This window comes from Sminthopsis crassicaudata, chromosome 3, assembly GCF_048593235.1.
Source record: "Sminthopsis crassicaudata isolate SCR6 chromosome 3, ASM4859323v1, whole genome shotgun sequence".
In the NCBI taxonomy this organism is placed as follows: domain Eukaryota; kingdom Metazoa; phylum Chordata; class Mammalia; order Dasyuromorphia; family Dasyuridae; genus Sminthopsis; species Sminthopsis crassicaudata.
In genome coordinates, this window is record NC_133619.1 from 475691088 (window position 1) to 475709009 (window position 17922).

General features: G+C 40.4%; 2 non-coding genes across 2 annotated transcripts; both read left to right on the top strand.

Moving 5' to 3' along the window:
- The first annotated feature begins 17012 nt into the window (after positions 1–17012).
- On the top strand, positions 17013–17086 carry TRNAN-GUU (transfer RNA asparagine (anticodon GUU)). The gene has a single exon. It is a non-coding gene; the product is annotated as a tRNA-Asn (tRNA).
- Positions 17087–17667: 581 nt separating this feature from the next.
- Positions 17668–17740, top strand: TRNAV-AAC (transfer RNA valine (anticodon AAC)). The gene has a single exon. It is a non-coding gene; the product is annotated as a tRNA-Val (tRNA).
- The last annotated feature ends 182 nt before the right edge of the window (positions 17741–17922 follow it).

Sequence of the window (17922 nt, forward strand, 5' to 3'; positions counted from 1 at the left end):
TCAATCATCTTGTAAGAATTTCAGTGGCCAAAATGCAAGATAAAGGTGTTTGGCTCCACTCTTCCCCCTCCAGGATTGCTAATGTAGCACTACTTTGGGGTTATCACACTCCATTTGCACTCTCAAATGGAGAGTCACAGGTTGGGTCTCCTAGCTGATCACTGCCTCAGTTTTAAGATACTTTGTAAGTCCACACTCCAAAAATTACAGTTCTATAATGTTCACCAATACTTCATCTTTAATAAGTAGATTATGACACAATAAGATCAAAGTAAAGGCATGTGCTGAAATGAGCATTTGCCCACTGAGCATGAATAATAGTAATAAAAATTTCCTTTGTAAACCTGAGATACACTCTCTCACAAACATACACATCATCAATGAGAAGAGTGAAGACATGCATAGAGTTCACTATTGTAGCCCATGTAAATTCTGGGGCATCCTTATCCAAATCCTACTCTCATCAATTAGTTTTGGTTTCCAAAGCTTGATTTCATTTCTCCTTTACTACTAAGTTTCATTTGCTTGAGCCCCCATTGTTGTGTTTCAAAAATTAGTAATGGAGAGTCAATTTAGAGAGCCAGCTTTAATTAGGTTTTAGAAAGGGGTATTTGTTAAAGCAGTACAAAAATTAGTATAAAACATTCCCCCTCCACAAAAATATGTCTGTGATAAACTCTCCTTAATTTAAGAATATACTGAGTTCCTGGTAAACTCAATCCTATAGAGCACACATGGCAAAAGTTCTGCACTCTAGAAGTCCTTTTCTCTCTTTCAAGGGGTGTTCAAGATGTGTCCCTTAATCTATCTGTCCATAGGTTCTCATCCAAACATTACCATCAGATGATGTAGGGATGCTGCTAAAACACCAATGAGAAGATAGAAAGTCCAAAATCTTCTGGACTCTTTGAAGCTCATAATCTTTTCCTCTAGCCTAAGGAGGGAACAGGAAGGAGACCTGGCAAAGGCTCATGCCAAGGCTTTTCCTTCTCCCTCCCTCCTGTTCCAAGTGGTTCATCCTCAGCAGTGTGCTAGAAAGTCACACTTGCTCTGGTTTTTATAATTCTTCCAATTTTGCTCATTTCAAGGCTTTTACAGAGGACTGAGGTAATGAAAAGCTCCAATCAACTGGAGTAGACCTTTTGTTTGACATCATGAAAATGCTTTTCAAGGTCCTGTGATTGATACTGATTGACTGGACATTATGTGAAGAGATTCTTGATGTGGTTATAAGCACTCAAAGGATGACAAGTCAGGCAATTTATTATTTATGGGCTACAAGTATGTGGGTTCCCTGTTCCACAGGCAGCACAAGTAATGAAAGGAATATAAAATAGGAATTGCTGTGCAAAAATGTTTGTAGGAGTTCTTTTTGTAGGGGCAAGAACCTGGAAACTGAGTGGATGCCCATCAGTTGGAGAATGACTAGATTATGTTATAGAATATGAATGTTATGGAATATTATTGTTCTATATGAAACGATCAGGAGGATAATTTCAGAGAGGCCTGAAGAGACTTACATGAACTGATGTTGAGTGAAATGAGCAGAACCAGGAAATCATTATACATGACAGCAGCAAGATTATATGGTGATCAATTCTGCTGGATGAGGTTCTCATCAACAAGGAGGTGATTCAGGACAGTTTCAATGGTCTTATAATGGAGAACCCAGAAAGAGGACTGTGGAGACGGAGTGTGGATCACAACATAGTATTTTCACTTTTTTGTTGTTGTTTGCTTGCATATTGTTTTCTTTATCATTTTTTTCTTTTTGATTTGATTTTTCTTGTGCATCATGATAAATGTTATGTATGTATATGTATAGAAGAATTATACATGTTTAACATATATTGGATTACTTCCTGTCTAGAGGAAGAGGTAGGGGAAAGGGAGGGAGAAAATAAATTTGGAAAACAAGGTTTTGCAAGGGTGAATGTTGAAAACTTTTGAAAATAAAAAGCTTTATATAAAAAATATGTAGAAATATTTAATTTAATTATTAATTTAATAATTCCTATCTCCCAGATCTCTGCCCTTATATATGTTGTTGTTACTGGATAAATTAACAGGGATTAGGCCACAAGGACACTGTGATTAGGAGAGTTTACTAACTTTGCATTAATATGGTTTGCTAAACTCATTCCCTCTAGGTTCAGTCCTTCATGGCAAGTTCAGCTTGCAAGTAAGGGAAATAAAACTTCTTGACTTCCAGAGTCAGGCCATGCTGAGAGCATCCCTTTGGACCTTTTCAAGCAGTCTGGATCTTTTAGCACATTTATGAAGGGTCCAAAAGACTAATAAATGATCAGAATTTGGGAGTTAAATATTAGAAGAGAATTTTCATTCCTAACCAATGAAAGAAAAGAGAAAGTCATCCATATCATACTTCATTTCTCCTAGCACTTAGCACAGGAAAGAGTTTGCAGTAGGGTGCTCAGTAAACACTTGATGGATTGATTGTAAGACCAGCAGGCAAAGGCAGGTGTTAATTAGGTATCAAGCTCCAGGACAAATTAAAAATCTAATCTGCTCTATAGGTTTAAGAACTCTTATAAATGTTATAGATTCCTGCCAACATATGTAGTATTTGATTTACATTTGGGGCAGAATGAAGTCTCCAATAATGAGCTTTAGTAATCCAGTCACTTCACAGGCATTAAACACATGTTCATTGAATCCCTATGGAGATGGCTCAGCAACCAGAAGATAGAGTCGTTTCTTAGAGGATAATTATACACAAAATTGCCTCTTTAATTCCACTATTACCACAGGTCCTCATTACTACCTACCTGGACAATTTTGACAACTTTCTAACAAAACATGATGTAGATAGATAGATAAGTAGGTAGATAGTCCATGCTAAACTTGAAGTCAAGAAGACCTGGATTCAAGTCTTACCTTGATCACTTAGTAACCAGCTGACTGGCAAATTCCTTAACTATAAAATAAGGACAAATAGCATTTATTCAGCAAGGTTATTATTAGCATCAAATGAGATAATGTAAACAAAGTGCTTTGTAAACCTTAAAGTATCATTTAAATACAAGATATTATTGTTGCTTTCAAAGCTATTTTCCCTTTCCAATCTATTTTTGATACTAGAGTAAATTAATATTCCCTATCAGGTCATGTCAGTTCTCCACTGAAAAGTCTTCACTGGCTCCCTATTCCTTCCCAAGTAGTTCAAACACTTTTTGTCTACGTAACAGGTCAATGGAATAATCCACTCAGGGCTCTGAGTACTCCTAGCATTTCTGGGATGAGACTAATGAGATTGGCTGGGATCATGTTAGATCCACATCCACTACATGAAGTACCTCACATGGGTGTGTGAGCAACCCTCTTTGCTGACTCGCTTATTTCCAACTGCTCTCACAGTAGCAGGTCTAGGTTCCCAAAGAAGGTCTACCAATACATGTAAATTCTCAAATTCTCTCAATGTCCTGGGAGTAACCTTAGTAAGGGAAAACATACTCACTACTCTATCCACTACTTCAGTTCTTGAATCCTCACAAATGCATTTCTATTTACTCCACCAATCATTCACTATAGTACTTTTAAAACTTAAACATATTTACTTAACAATAACATAAAAGATATACTATAACAGATACTCTTGTTAAGGCAAATGAATATTTAATAAATATATCACAATTCATATATAACCTACATCACTGCCTTTCACCAATTAATTCAGTATTTCGTGGGAGGAGAATGGGTACACGCAATATTAACTTTTCAATAAAGCACTTGAATAAAGAAAACCCATTTGCACAGGATAACTCACAACTCTAGAAGTGTAAATTTTATTCTCTTTTCTTTCTCAACAATAGAGACCTGGTATATGCACAACATGTTTGGTTGATGCTCTGTCGGTACAGAGTAAAAGTAAAAGATCTTGCTCCTATAAGAATCATGATGATACTTAAGGAAGGTGACTTGCAGAGACTTAGGAAAAATTCTATTAATGGTTCTGGTCAGATTACCACATGTTGAAAGAGAGATTCTCTGCTTCCCTTTGGAGATAGTCAAATATGTTCATCAGCCTCAGTCACCAACTTTTTTGTCTCATTTGTTCTTGGGGAATCTAGAGCAGAGCTTCTTAAACTTCATCTGAGAAATTTTTACCCAAGCCTAGGTGTATAGGCTTATAAAGCAGTATATGAATCAAATATTTCCTAAAAATCACAATTTTAAACCCTCCCACATTCAGACCCAAATAGAGTTACAACCCACAGCTTCAGAAGCTTTGATCTAGGGCAGGGCTTCTTAAACTTTTTCTACTAATGACCCCTTCTCATCCAAGAAATTTTTACACAACCCCAGGTATATAAATATATAAAATAGGTATACAAATCATACTGAAAATAATTTCAAGACCCCCACATTCAGTTATAAGATCCCATATGAGGTCATAAAACACAATTTAATAAGTTAGGGTTAGGGTTCCTGACATCTCTGCTCTGAAGCCACAGCCTCATGAAATAAGCTCTTTTTTCCTTTCTAACAAAAGGGAGAAGAACTTCATGGCTTAAAGGCTTCCATCATGAGGATGTTCTGGGATCTCAGTGTTCCAAAGCCTGGCTACAAAGTCATTGTAGCCAATACAGCATCGATGTCCTGAATATGAAAGAGTAACTTTATGGATCTGGGTCAGCAGAAGCTGAGATGATTCACCCATCAGTCTTGCCAATATAACCTTGTCCATAATCTTAGTAACCTTAAGTACAATGCTATAGGAGTACTGAGCAGTTTTGACCTTATTACTCCAAAGCATGAAATGAATATAAGCTGGAGGTACTGGATGAAATGTTTCTGTTTGTTCTTGATATAGCTTTAAGTAAATATCCTTTGTAAAAAGTTGATTTTTTTGACAATAATATCAAATAAAACAACTATAAAACAAGAAGTTTCATGGGGGGAGGGAGGTTAATGTTTTATTGCTACCTTTTTCACTTACATTAACATGACTTCTCAGTGTCCCTATTCCTATTCCCTTTCCCTATTAATAAGGAACCCAGGGTCAGAAGGAAATAAGCGCCTTATTAAGTAGGCACCGTGTGCCAGGCAATGTGTTAGTTAAGTGCATTATAAATATTATCCCATTTAAATCTAATACTTAAAGGTAACTGCTGTTATTATTTCCATTATCTGAGGTTGAGTGACCTACACTATCCCTTCTGCCTGGGAGTGATATCAACAGTGTTTTTCCTACATATAAAAAAATAATAATTTCCTTTATTTGTAACTGCAATTCAAAAACATTAAAGTACTATATAAAGACAGGTTATCATCACCCTCCTTATTTATCCAGCTTTCCCAATGATCCTTCCACTTATGCAGTAAGATTCACATCACTGGCAAACTCCTACTCAGACTGGGGCAAGACACCTGCCCTAACCCTCAACATCCCGTCAGAAAACCTCACTGGCCAGGTGACCTCAGCCAATTCTAATAGCCTCTCCAGCTCTTAGTTTGCACATTTGCACAACAAGGGGCCTGGACTATCCATCTTAAAGGGCCCTTCCAATGCTATGATGCTGTGAACTAATAGCATTTCGTGTAGTAAAGGACAAAACCCAAAGATAGTTGCTGTTAATAAGCACAATGGATTAATAATAGCTAATATTTACATGTCGTTATGTGCAACTCTTGGTGATCCCATTTGGTGTTTCCTCCGTCTTTCTGATTCCAGGATTGGTGGAATCCTCTGCAATGGACCCTAGCAGCTAATTGCAGGGGGGGAGAAAAAGATGCTGTTGCCCTCTCAGCCAGATGCTGCCTTTGTGAAACCAGTCCCATTTCCTGGTAATTCTTATCTATGAACCTGCCTTCCCACTGCATCCACTGCACCTATTATATTTACATGCACTTGCTATGTAACAGGTACTATGCTAAGAGTTTTACAGCTATCATCTCATTTCACATTCACAACAAGTTGAGGAGCTATCTATCTATTATTATTATCCCCCTTTTACAATTGAGGAAATTGAAGTAAGCAGAGTTAAGTGACTTACCCAAGATCACACATCTAGTAAATAGTAGTAATAAATAGTATTACTATATCTACTAATAAATACCAGAAATAGTATTATTATTATTATCCCCATTTTACAGATGAGGAAATTGAGGCAAACAGAAGTTAAATGTTTCACATCTAGGAAGTATATTAGGCTAGATTTGAACTTCATGTAAAATATAAGCAAAAAGATTCTAGAACTCTATTAAATATTTAATGCTAGTGTACCGAAATCCCTAGGAGGATACAGACGTTTTCTTTTTCTTTCTTTTTTTAAATACCTTACAGAGTTCATTGTCATAAATTACAAATTAGAGTTTATGAATCCACTACTTTAAAAATAATAGGAAGAATTTGGGGCTCCATTTTTTCCAATGTATTTTTATAATGCTTTGACTTTTATCCCCCTCATTTCATTTGGTCCTCACAAAAATGTGTAAGGTTGGGAAAGTAGAAATGAGTGTTATTCTCATTTTAGAAAGGAAGAAACAAATTCTCTTTATTTTTATTTATTTATAAATATCCTAGATATATTTATTTATAAATTTATAAAATTTATTTAAAAATTTATAAGATTTACAAAATTATATTTATTTATAGTTTATAAATTTTATAAAATCCTAGATTTAAAACTTGAAGGGAGCTCAGCAACTATTTGCTCCAAAACCTTCATTTTATCAGTGGGGAAGCTAAGGCAGGAGATAGCATAACCAGGACTCTGATGCCTTCTCCAGTGTCCTGTCTAATATATCATACTACTGCCCAGTTGTCTTTTTTATTAGCTATCTTAGCTGGAAATACTTTGACTATTGTCCCTTCTGCTGCTATAGGTTTGTTGCTATTTTCCCAGTAGAAGTTTACTTGGGTGTCTGACGCAGTCATTCCCCTTTGCAGGCAGAACTAAACTACACATGTTGCAAGGCCTAAAAGTGGAATTGTTGCCTCATAGGGCATAGATCATAAAGCCCACAAGACCCCAGGATAAATGCCTACTGCCCTCTATCCGTATTTCAAGGGTACTGTCGCTGCTGCAGCTTCTTAATATTGGCTGCTAATTTCCATGGGCACTGCTTGTCCACTCTATTTCTTGAAGTCTCATATATTCTATGAAGCATCTAAACCATGCTAAATTTACTTAACCATTCTATTTTCTTTTCTTTTTTTGTTGTTGTTCCTATATGACATAATGATGCTAAGGTTTAGGAAATTAATAATACCGATTAATACTATTACTTTAAGGTTTACAAAGCACTTTACATATATTAACTCATTTTATGCTCAGCATCCCTCTGGGTGGCAGGTACCATTACGATACCTCCCCTCCCTTATCATATCACAGATGAGAAAACAGAAGGAAATAGAGATTAAGTCATTTGTCCAGGACCATACAGCTATTAAGTATATTCACCAGGATCTGAATTCAGTTCTTCCCAGCTTCAAGGACATCTATAGCCAAGAAGTGTTATTGAGCCATACATACCTTCCAATACAATATGAGGAAGGCTGCAGTAGACCTGGAAAGCTCTGTCTCTCTAATATGGGCCTCTCCTTTCCCTCTCTTAGTCTCCCGAAGGAAGAAGGTTCTGTCCCCAAGGCTGCTTTTCAAGGTCTTGTTGTCTGTCCTTCCCTGACTTCGTGGGTGCTTTTAACCTGTGTGAACTGGATGTAAGTGAGACAGAGTTGTACAAAGTCTTCTGCCTCACTCTCTCTTCCTGAATTATCAAAGTCCGGTGGCAGGACAAAAATCAGGAAAACTGGTGATGGCCCAGGCTGCAGTGGGCGATCTTAGAGTCTGCAGTGTCTGCCCAGGCTCTGAACGCTCCACAGAGCTGCTTCAGCCAATTCATGATTATTGGAACAAACTGTTCTCATCTGCCCTTGGCTGGAGGAAGTCTCCATCCCCCAACTCACCAACCGGTCTGAGGCCTGTTGCTTATCTTTCACCTGGCTGAGATAGTTTTACTGGGGTGTAGCTGAGCCTACTACAGCTTCTTGGAGTCACAGGTGAGAGGTGGGTGAGAGGTGCACCCCAGTTCAACAAGCCCTCATACCAGAGGGGCTACTCCTCCTTGAACACCCCATATAGCCTGTATTAAAAATAAGTAGATGCCCAGAAAGGATTTTTTTGATCTAGCAACAATACCTCGTGATTGTAAATAGGGAAAAAAATAATGAATGAAAACTTGTCTTTATGTTTTCAACATCCTTGAGGATCATAGAATCATAAGACTGGAAAAGTATGACCTTAGCAGATTGCCTTGGCCACCTTCTGCCTTTAAAATTACTTTTAAAACACCCCAGACAAAATGAAAATCTATCTTTATTTCAAAGGCTCTAATCTTCTCAAACAACTACCATTATTAAAAAGCTAGTTACTATCATTGATGATATCATTGTGATCATTTCAGCCATTATAAACTCCCATAACTCAGCCTCAGAGAAACCCTGATGGCTGTTTAGTAATCCATTTGTTCCTGGCTTATTCTATTTCTTATTCCATTTCCCAAAACCGGTTCCCAATCTTCTTTCCAGTGGCCTTACCCACTCTGATACCAATGCTTCTTATTCTCTGCAGATGAGCCCAGCTATTGCTCTACAGAGTTCAAGGTCATCCCACTGGGAGACATTTCAAATCCCTTTCTTCACACAGAAAAACTTTTCTGTCATCATCCATTCTCTCCAAATTCTCTCTACTTTTCACAGGAAGAGATGTTTTCCTTGCCAAAGCTGTACCTGGACCCTTAATCCCCTTCTCTCCTATCTCTAACTACACCTTGCTCTGCCAATCACTCTCTATCCCCTACCAAGGACCTTTACCTTATCTCTCTCTGCCTCCTTGTCTCCCTCTATTACCATGCTCAGATCTCCTTTATCCCCCAAAGTGTCCCCGTGAGATTTTCTGCTAATTATTGACTCATATTTTTTTCCCTTCATTTCTCTGACAAGTTTCTTGAGAAAGAAATTAGACCTCATTTTTTTATCTCCTTATCTTTGCAATCTAGCTTTGCTTTACAATACTAAAACTGTCCTTAATACTTTCTTACATTCTGGTTCTTAGACTCCCCTCTCCTATAGTTCGAGGTTGACCACATGGAAGCCTGAAAGAACCTACTTTTGGTCATGAGTGATTCATCCTTGAGGGCACTAAATTGTAAATTTTAAAGAGCCTTCTTTTTGACAATAGATATTCAAACAGGATTGGTCCATCCTCTCACCTCTTCCTTTCTGAAATTATTCTTTCTCCTACCTAACTTCCAGGAGCATATGGCATCTTGGCTCCCCAGGACTAATCCTGTTCAAACTGCAAGTCTAGTACAGGGAGGGATGACTGTTCCAGCCCCTATAGTTCAAGCCAAGCAATATCTCAAGTTTAGATAACATTCTTCTGATTTTCCTTCTACCTCTTTGATCATACCTTCTCTTGCTCTTTCCAAAGCTCTTTTTTGTCCCCCAGTCTCCTTAATATGTATTCATCAAGGTTCTGTCCTTGATACCCTCCTCTTCTTGACATTTCTTCTCTTGCTTATCTCATGCACTCCCACAATTTCAAGTATTCCCTTTACAGACAACTCCCAAATCTATATATCCCATCTTTCCCAAGATTTGGACTCATTTTTCCAACTGCCTCCCTAGAAATGCTTGTCTGAACTCCCCACTGACATCTCAAAGTCATTACGTCTAAAAACCCAATTAGCCATTTTATTAAAACCTGCTCCTAGAGACGCTAGGTGGCGCAGTGGATAGAGCACTAGCCCTGAAGTCAGGAAGACCCGAGTTCAAATTTGATCTCAGACACTTAACACTTCCTAGCTGTGTGACCCTGGGCAAGTCACTTTACCCTAATTGCCTCTGGAAAAAAAAAAAAAAAGAAAGAAAGAAAAAAAGGTTAAGAAAAAAAAACAAAAACCTGCTCCTATTCTTGACTTTCCTATGCTTATTAATTATGCCATTAATTCTTCCAATCTCCCAAACTGGGAAACTCAGGCAGGGTTTTTTTAGATTCCTCCCAATCAGTTTCCAAGTTCTTTCCATTTTACCTACAGAATAGAAATCAATCAAGCATTTCCTAAGTACTTATTATTTATGTACCAGACATTGTGCTAAGTGTGAAGGGCATTTAAAAAAAAAAAAAAAAAAAAACAAAAACAAAAACAGAGAGTCCCTGTCCTCAAATTACAATGGAAGAGAGAAAACATATACATATATTCATATATATATATATATATATATATATATATATATATATATATATATATATATATATATATATATATATATATATATATGTATATAAACACAAAGGATATGAAAAGTAGCCCTAGAAAGGGAGGCACTAGCAATGTGTAAGCCCTGGAATGGACTCCTGTCACAGGTAGCAATTAATTTAAGTCTTAAAGAAAATCAGTGATTTTATAGGTAAAGGCTAGAAGGAATGACATTCCAGTTGTAAGGGACAGGCTATGCAAAGACAGATAGGAAAGAAAAAAAGTGTCATGTGTAAATAAAGAGCATCAAGTGGAATGTGTGAAAATAGGCAGCTAGGTGACAAAGTAGATGCGATGCTGGAACTGGTGTGGGCAAGTCTTGAGTTTCAATCCTGTCTCAGACATTAACTGTATGACCCTAAACTAGTCACTTAACCTCCTCAACTGTGAAATGGAGATGATATCGGGTACTTCCCAGGGTTGTTGTGAAGATTAAATAAAGATAATAATTCTAAAGCAACTTGTGAACTTTAAATTACTACATAAATGTAATGAGGGTCTAGATTGTGAAGAGCCTAACGGAGGAGTCCATGTTTGATCCCGGGGATAATACTGGAGTTTATTGATTAGGGGAGCTGACATGGAAAGCACTACACTTTAGGAAGATCAGTTTGGCAGCTGTGTGGAAGATGGATCACAGTGAGGAGGAGATAGAGGAAGCTAGTTAGAAAGTTATTGTAATAGCCTTCACAAGCGGTAATAAAGATCTGAATTGGAGCTATAACTGTGTGAATGGAGAAAATATATTGATGAGACATATGGTGGTATTGAGGGGCCAGTGAGAGACAGTGGTAAGGTAATCTGTTTATCTATTACCTGAGCTAGTATACCTGACTCCAGTGTCTCCCCGGCCAATCCATCCCATATACTGTGACCCAATTAATTTTTTTTTAAATGAACAGATCTGATTTATCATTCTAAGACTTGATATTGAGGATATATGTTCTCCTTACTATCTATATATTGAATACAAATATACCATGGCCACCTTGAGTAGAGTGATAGACCCCTACTACATTTATTAAACACAAAACTAGGTTGTGAAAGGGGGTGGTGATAGGTCTAGGGAGAAACATTATCCTTTATCTAGATATTTCTGATTTCTTCATCTATAAAATGAGAAATATACTTGTAAAATCTATATCACCAGGTTACTGTAACATAATTACGTACTTTGCAAACACTAAAGCCCTGGCAAAGAAGATCAAATTTCTTCACCTGGCATTCAAGATTATCCATAATATGTATCAAATTCCCTTGAATTGAAAGGGATTTCTTATAGCCCCACAGTTGGACTTAGAAAACCACAAATTACCATTATCTATATTGTATTTTCATTTATTTTGTTAACCATTTCCCAATTCCATTTTAATCTAGGGCTGCAAGAGTTACAGGCCAGGAGTTTTACACAAGCCACCTATCTATCCTTATTATATACTCATCTGCCCCTTGTACTTTATGTTCAACTCAAATTAGACCACTGACATCTGATTGTGCTGACATACAAAGCTTCCTCTGCTCATACCTTTCCCTAAGCCACTCATGCCCAAGAACCAATTTATATATTATCTCTTCTATAAAAATTTTCTTGCTTCCCATTGATCAGAATGACGTCTCCAAATTTTCTCAAATAATACCTTGTTCCTTTCTTAGTCTATTCTGCATCATCATTTACACTTGTGTCTCACTCCTAAGTCACATACTCATTTCTGTATTTCCCCCTAGGTTTATCACCAGCCCTTTTCATCAACAAACTTTGAGTTTAATAAATTTAAGAGGGGTCTGCTACTCCTCAAGGTAGCAATGTATATTTTGTTCAATGTATAGATAATTCATTTTCAATTCAACCTTATCCAGGTTAAGACTTTACTCACAATCCAGGCAGGTCACTAGAAATTAAATTTAGGCAACAAATGGCATTGTGAGACAAAAACTTGTTTGTATTCACCCAAAAAGACCAAGCTCTGGGAAGTCCCACACTTGCCTTGGTATTCACATACATTGTGCCACTGTGGAAGAAGTGCTAGGAGAACATCAAGCTTTCTATAATTCTCAGAAAATAAACACTCTTCTATCCCTCAGCAGACCTTTTCCTGTAGTCTCATTTGTCTCATTTTTCAAAGGAACACAGTTTATCCAAATTTGTCCTTTACAAATTAGCTATTGTGCTTTAATGTACCAGAATCCCTAATTTCTAATCCATTCAAAATTAGCTCTTGGGTCCTCACCTACTAGAAATCTTAACTCCTTACTGAAACTTCTATATATTTCTGTAATAATAAACTGCTGGGCAAAGGAAGGGCTAGGGTACTTGTACTCTGCTGTTCTTCACTAAGGGTCCTCCTCTCAGAACTGGGCTTATGCATATGTGGACCAGATTCATTTATTGGGGACCATGTGTCCATCTAAAATAAAAGTCAGACCCTTTTCCTCACAGTCTCTGACTCTTAATAAACCCACTGTAGAGCTCTAGAGAAAACTCCCTAAAACAAGTTTGGCTCACGTCTAGAATTCTGTCAAAGGAAAAGGATAGAAATACTTGATGTACAGTGTAAATCAGGTATGGGGTAGCTATTTCTTTTTGCTACTCAAAAGAAATGCTTAACTAATAGACAAAACTCACAAACACAAATTAATAGAAAATTTGACAAGGAGCAACAATAATTTAATTAATACCTCCCTGGAAAGTTGATACTTAAAATGTCAAGGTGAGACTGCTGAATAGATATTTTACCTTAGCTCTATAACATATAAATATTCCAAGTCTACATCTTTTGATAAGTTAGGCCATGGGCAGTGTTGGACCTCTACTAGGTAATTATCTTCTCCTTCAAGAAATGCTCTAGTGTATATAGAAATAATACTTTCTACTTTGACACAGGACACAAGATCTCCAGATTTCCTGAACTCATAAGGTGGTATTCAAGGCTGGAAATGCACAGCTCAGGATTGCTGTTCAGTCACTTATGTCTAAGGAAGTATAAAATGGGAAAGGGAGGTTAGAGTCTTAAGAACCAGGTTCAACCCCCCAGCCAAGCTCTTGCATTTTTGCTACACTTGGCAGACACCGCGTTCTGGACCCTTCCAACCCCTTCAGAGGAATTTTAGTGAGAGGAGAGGTACTTAGCATATGGGAAGGTGGAAGGAAGAGCTCTTTTAAACTGAAACGGTCTCTCTAAGCCATCACCCGGCTAAAGGTCCAAAGGGAGATGACTTTGCATCCCCTAAGTCCCTCAATGCTAAGTCAATGCAGGTGGTTAACCAGAAGCAGGAAGGATAGCTCTATGTGTAACTCCATAAGGCACAGTCCCTATTATATGTCACTGAGGCTTAAAGAGAGTCACTGTAAATATTGCAGGTCCAAAAATGGGGTGACAGATAAAAAAGAAAAGAAAAAAAAAAGGATAACTGATAGGAGGCTATTAATTTGTGCCATAAAAGGAGGAAAATGAGTTAGGCAATACTTCTCCCCTCCTATGAGGGAGATAGCAGTCAACATTTCCAGAGGTTAAGGAGGAGTTCCTTTTAAGTCACCACTTACTATCAGGAGCCAGTAAATCCCTGGTATGGTGTAGAGGGCATTTCCCATCCACTCCAACATGAAAAATTAGCCAGTGGCCATGAGATAGGAGAGGGATACAGATGGAAGGGAGAACTAATACTTCTCACGTGTTCCCTCTCCCTCAGTTACAAGCCCCTCTTTTAATAATACCCTCCAACAACTACCATCCCTTGACTAAGACCCGTGCATGGATGTGCAAGGGTGGCAGGTAGGCCCTCCACCTTTTCTCAGTTGCAATGCTAGATCCCTGGTCCCTGGTCACCCTCTATTTTCATTCTATGACTCCGTGCTACACCAAGTTCCGTGTAACGGAATCTAAGGAAAGAAATTGTCATTCCCATTGAAGGAAGGCCCAGCTTAGCATCAGTTCAGGTCCTCAGGGCCCAACTGTTTGCAGTGGCCAGATCAGAGCTGCATTCAGATATGCTCCCAAGGCAAATTTAGAACTGCACACAGATGTCCCTCTCTGCCGGGATGTGGGTTAAGATTCGCTGTCTGAATTTATAACAGCAGCAGCAGCAGCACATTCATATACTACTTTAAGGTTTCTGAGGAGCTTTACCCAGATTATCTCATTCTGATTTGATCCTCACAAGAACCCAGTGATGAAAGTGATATTACTAATCCTAAGGATTTAGAGTTGGAAAAAACCGGAGAGATAATCTTAGCCCAAATCCCTCCTCATTTCACTTCTCAGAGACTCAGTTGTCTCACAAAACAGGACTAAGAAAATCCCTATATTATCTACCTGGGCTGCTTGTACAACGAGATTCCTGAGTAAAAGCACTTGGAAAACCTTTTTTGTCATTAGTTGACAGAGAAACAAGGCGAAGAAAAGAGAAGTCTAAGACCACTTAGGTAAGGAGTCCCTGGAGCGGAAGAATAAAACAGGTGCTGACCCAGTAGAGAGATCGCCCAGTTTGGAGACAGATCGCAGACACTTACCTTGGTTTTCGTAACAAAAAAAAGGCATAATTGTAGCCCTCACCTCCTATGGTTGTGGGGAGGAAGCTATGTTTGTAAAGGTGCTTAGCACGGTGTCTGGTACACAGCAGGTGTTCTATAAATGCGTATTCCCTTCCTCTTGCCCAAAGGCACAGAACTGTATACAGAACCTCAGAGACTGATCCACCTACGAACAAGGATTCTCCACAAGGGTCCGACATACCTGACAATTCATTCTCGGGTACCTCAAGCGAGGGCCTGGGGGCTCGTAAATCAGCTCATTGGGAACTTTTTTTAATGGATTTAAAAGTTCGGAAGAATAACTAGCTGGTGCAGCGGAGAGAATGGAAGCCGGAAAACCCGAGTTCAAATCTAGCTTTAGATACTTGCTGTATGACCACAGTAAGTCATTTACTGTTTGCCTCAGTTTCCTCATCCGTAAAATGAACTGAAGAAGGAAAAGGCCAAACACTCCAGGACCTTCGCCAAAAACCCCAACTCATGGAGAGTTAGACGCGACTAAACAGTAGTAGTTCAGAGGCTTTTCTTAATATAAAGAATAATTTACGTCTTGGCAATTTCTACCAGGGAAGCGGAGCAGTCTAAGGTCCCTTCCACGGGCCAGGCTCTCGGGATTCAGACTCCGCCCTCCTGCGCCTTCTAAGCCTTCACTTACCCGGGTTACCCATCCCCGGTTCTGTCCATGGCCCGCCTCTGGTGCGCTGCGAGTCCGGCCCCAGTCTGGTGGCCCTTTCCATAGGCCCAGCTTACCCGCGGCCTTCCCAAACTCCCACCGCTCTGAAACGGAGCGCGGGCTCAGGGCGTGACGTCACCGGGCACAGAATAGTGAGGTGCCGCCTCCCCGGCCCGCGGCTCCAGGTGCAGCCCAGGGAGGCCTTCGTTTTCTGGGCCGCCAGGTCACGCAGAGTTCGACGTGTGTGCATATGCATACCCACATGCATGTATAGTATACATGTGTATATGTATATGGGATGTATAGGAATACTTTACACATGATATGTGTAGGTTTACATGTATGTAAGCAATATATATAAAATCAACTTGCTGTTGGACACATAAGCTAATCTCGTGATTTTTCTTCTCCACACAAGTTGGGGACTAACCAAGTCCCCCTTATCTTCTACCTATGAAGGAACTCTTTTTTTATTCGCAAGAACAATTCCTAATAAAGTGTATCTTAAAATGCCAGGTCCTGGTTGGGGCCCGCTGTGCCAGCCCTTCGTCTGGCGGAGTCCAAGGCCAGTGTTACCCGCGGCCACCCGCACCAACTCTGCACCGGAAAGTTGGGTTCTCTGGAGGAGGTCAAGCTCCTGGCCCACCTTATGAGTGGCCCAGGGCTACCTTCCAGGCCTGGGTCACTAGCCGCACACCGCCCCCTGGGGGAGGGCTCCCTGGGGCCGCGTCCTCCCACACTTCCTGGAGCAGAAGCACACTCCGGGGCATGAGAGCCCCTCCTCACCTCCAGAAGTAGGAGAAAGGAGGAAGTGCGGAGGGCAGGCACGGACTGGCCCGCGGAACCTTAACACAACGGTTTTGCGGTCTATTTTCCCTGTATAAGTAATCCCGCTTCGAACACTTGCAGGCGGTGACATCGTGGTCGAGTCACTTAACTTCCTAGTTAATTACCTAGAAATTGACTTTCCTAGTTTCAGTCTAAAGTATTCTAGGGTAATCAGAGGCAGAGGAGGCGCAAGTGGGCCTCGTGCTACAGAGATCACCAGCGCTCCTATTCCGCGGCTAATTCCCATGTCCTGTGCACAGTGCAAGAATGCAGGAAGCGGGCTTGGGGGAGACCCTCAGACACCCCGTCTCACCCTCCCAGGGCTCCGGAGATCTTTGGCTCTCACCCCGAGACCCAGAGCTTTTGGGGATGAAATTGAGCAGAGAGCGCCCGGCCCTCGCCCCGCCCCAGGGCACAGACTTCGCTCCGCGAGACCCCCGCGAGCTAACCAAGGGGCCGGGACCTTGGCCGGGCGGCGAGATTAGGCGGGCAGCGGTGCCAGCGCGCCGCGCGGCTGCAGATTATCTCCGCTTGGAGCCTGACTCCTCCTCCACCTCTTCAGGGTTTTCGGCTCCCTTCCTAAAATCCACTAGTCCGAGTTTTTCCTGCCGCTTCGAATGCGAAACTGTGCCAGGCAATCTGGTCCCTGCTGCCCACTAACCAAACATATATACTTGGCGCCACAGCCTATGAACGCGGGTCTCTGTGGCGCAATCGGTTAGCGCGTTCGGCTGTTAACCGAAAGGTTGGTGGTTCGAGCCCACCCAGGGACGTACGCCTGTCAAGTGTTTTCGTTCGAGGCGAAAATCTTAGCAGTGGAGAATTTTCCTATTTGGAAAATCACCCGTTGCTTCCTCCGCCCACCCCTTCATTTACCATACGTTCCTGGGCCTAGGGGCAAGGGTTGGCTAGGTTTCGGGACCTTGAAGGGATGTGTCGGATAGGTTCGTGCGTTTGTTTTTTGTGCTTCCAAAAGCTGTCCTCCTTTTTGTAATTCGTAACTGTAAGAAGCCGAAAGAGAACCCCAATGAACGGTTTTCTGGGGTCTTCTTAGACCTACGAAATAAAGAACCTTGGAGCACGTGCCGCCCGCGCCACGACCTTGGGCTGGGAAGCGTGCTTCTGCTGTGCAGTTCTGCCTATGTCTGGTCTCCCTGGCAATCTCCAAAAAGAGAGAGAGAGAGAGAGAGACAGAATCATCGTCCTCGAAATGACCCTTACTGTCCAGGGTCGAGAGAAATACAATCGCACATTCATTCATTAAATCACCCAAGCTTCCTCTTTGCATTTCCCAGGTTTCCCCGCTATTACATTGAATATAAATAAAGCTAGAATGACGCTAGGTTGCAGCAGGGTTTCCGTAGTGTAGTGGTTATCACGTTCGCCTAACACGCGAAAGGTCCCCGGTTCGAAACCGGGCGGAAACAAGGAGCTCCTATGTTTTCTAAAATTAAATTGTTCTAGCAAAATATATCGCTTTATATCTTCAGTAACCTTTTCATGAATTTGGTAAATGGTGAGGGTTGCAATTCAATGTTTTCCTTCGTTTGCAATTTCATTGATGGAATTGGCAAAGCAACTCCTCTGTGTTCCCCTTTCCCGCAGAATT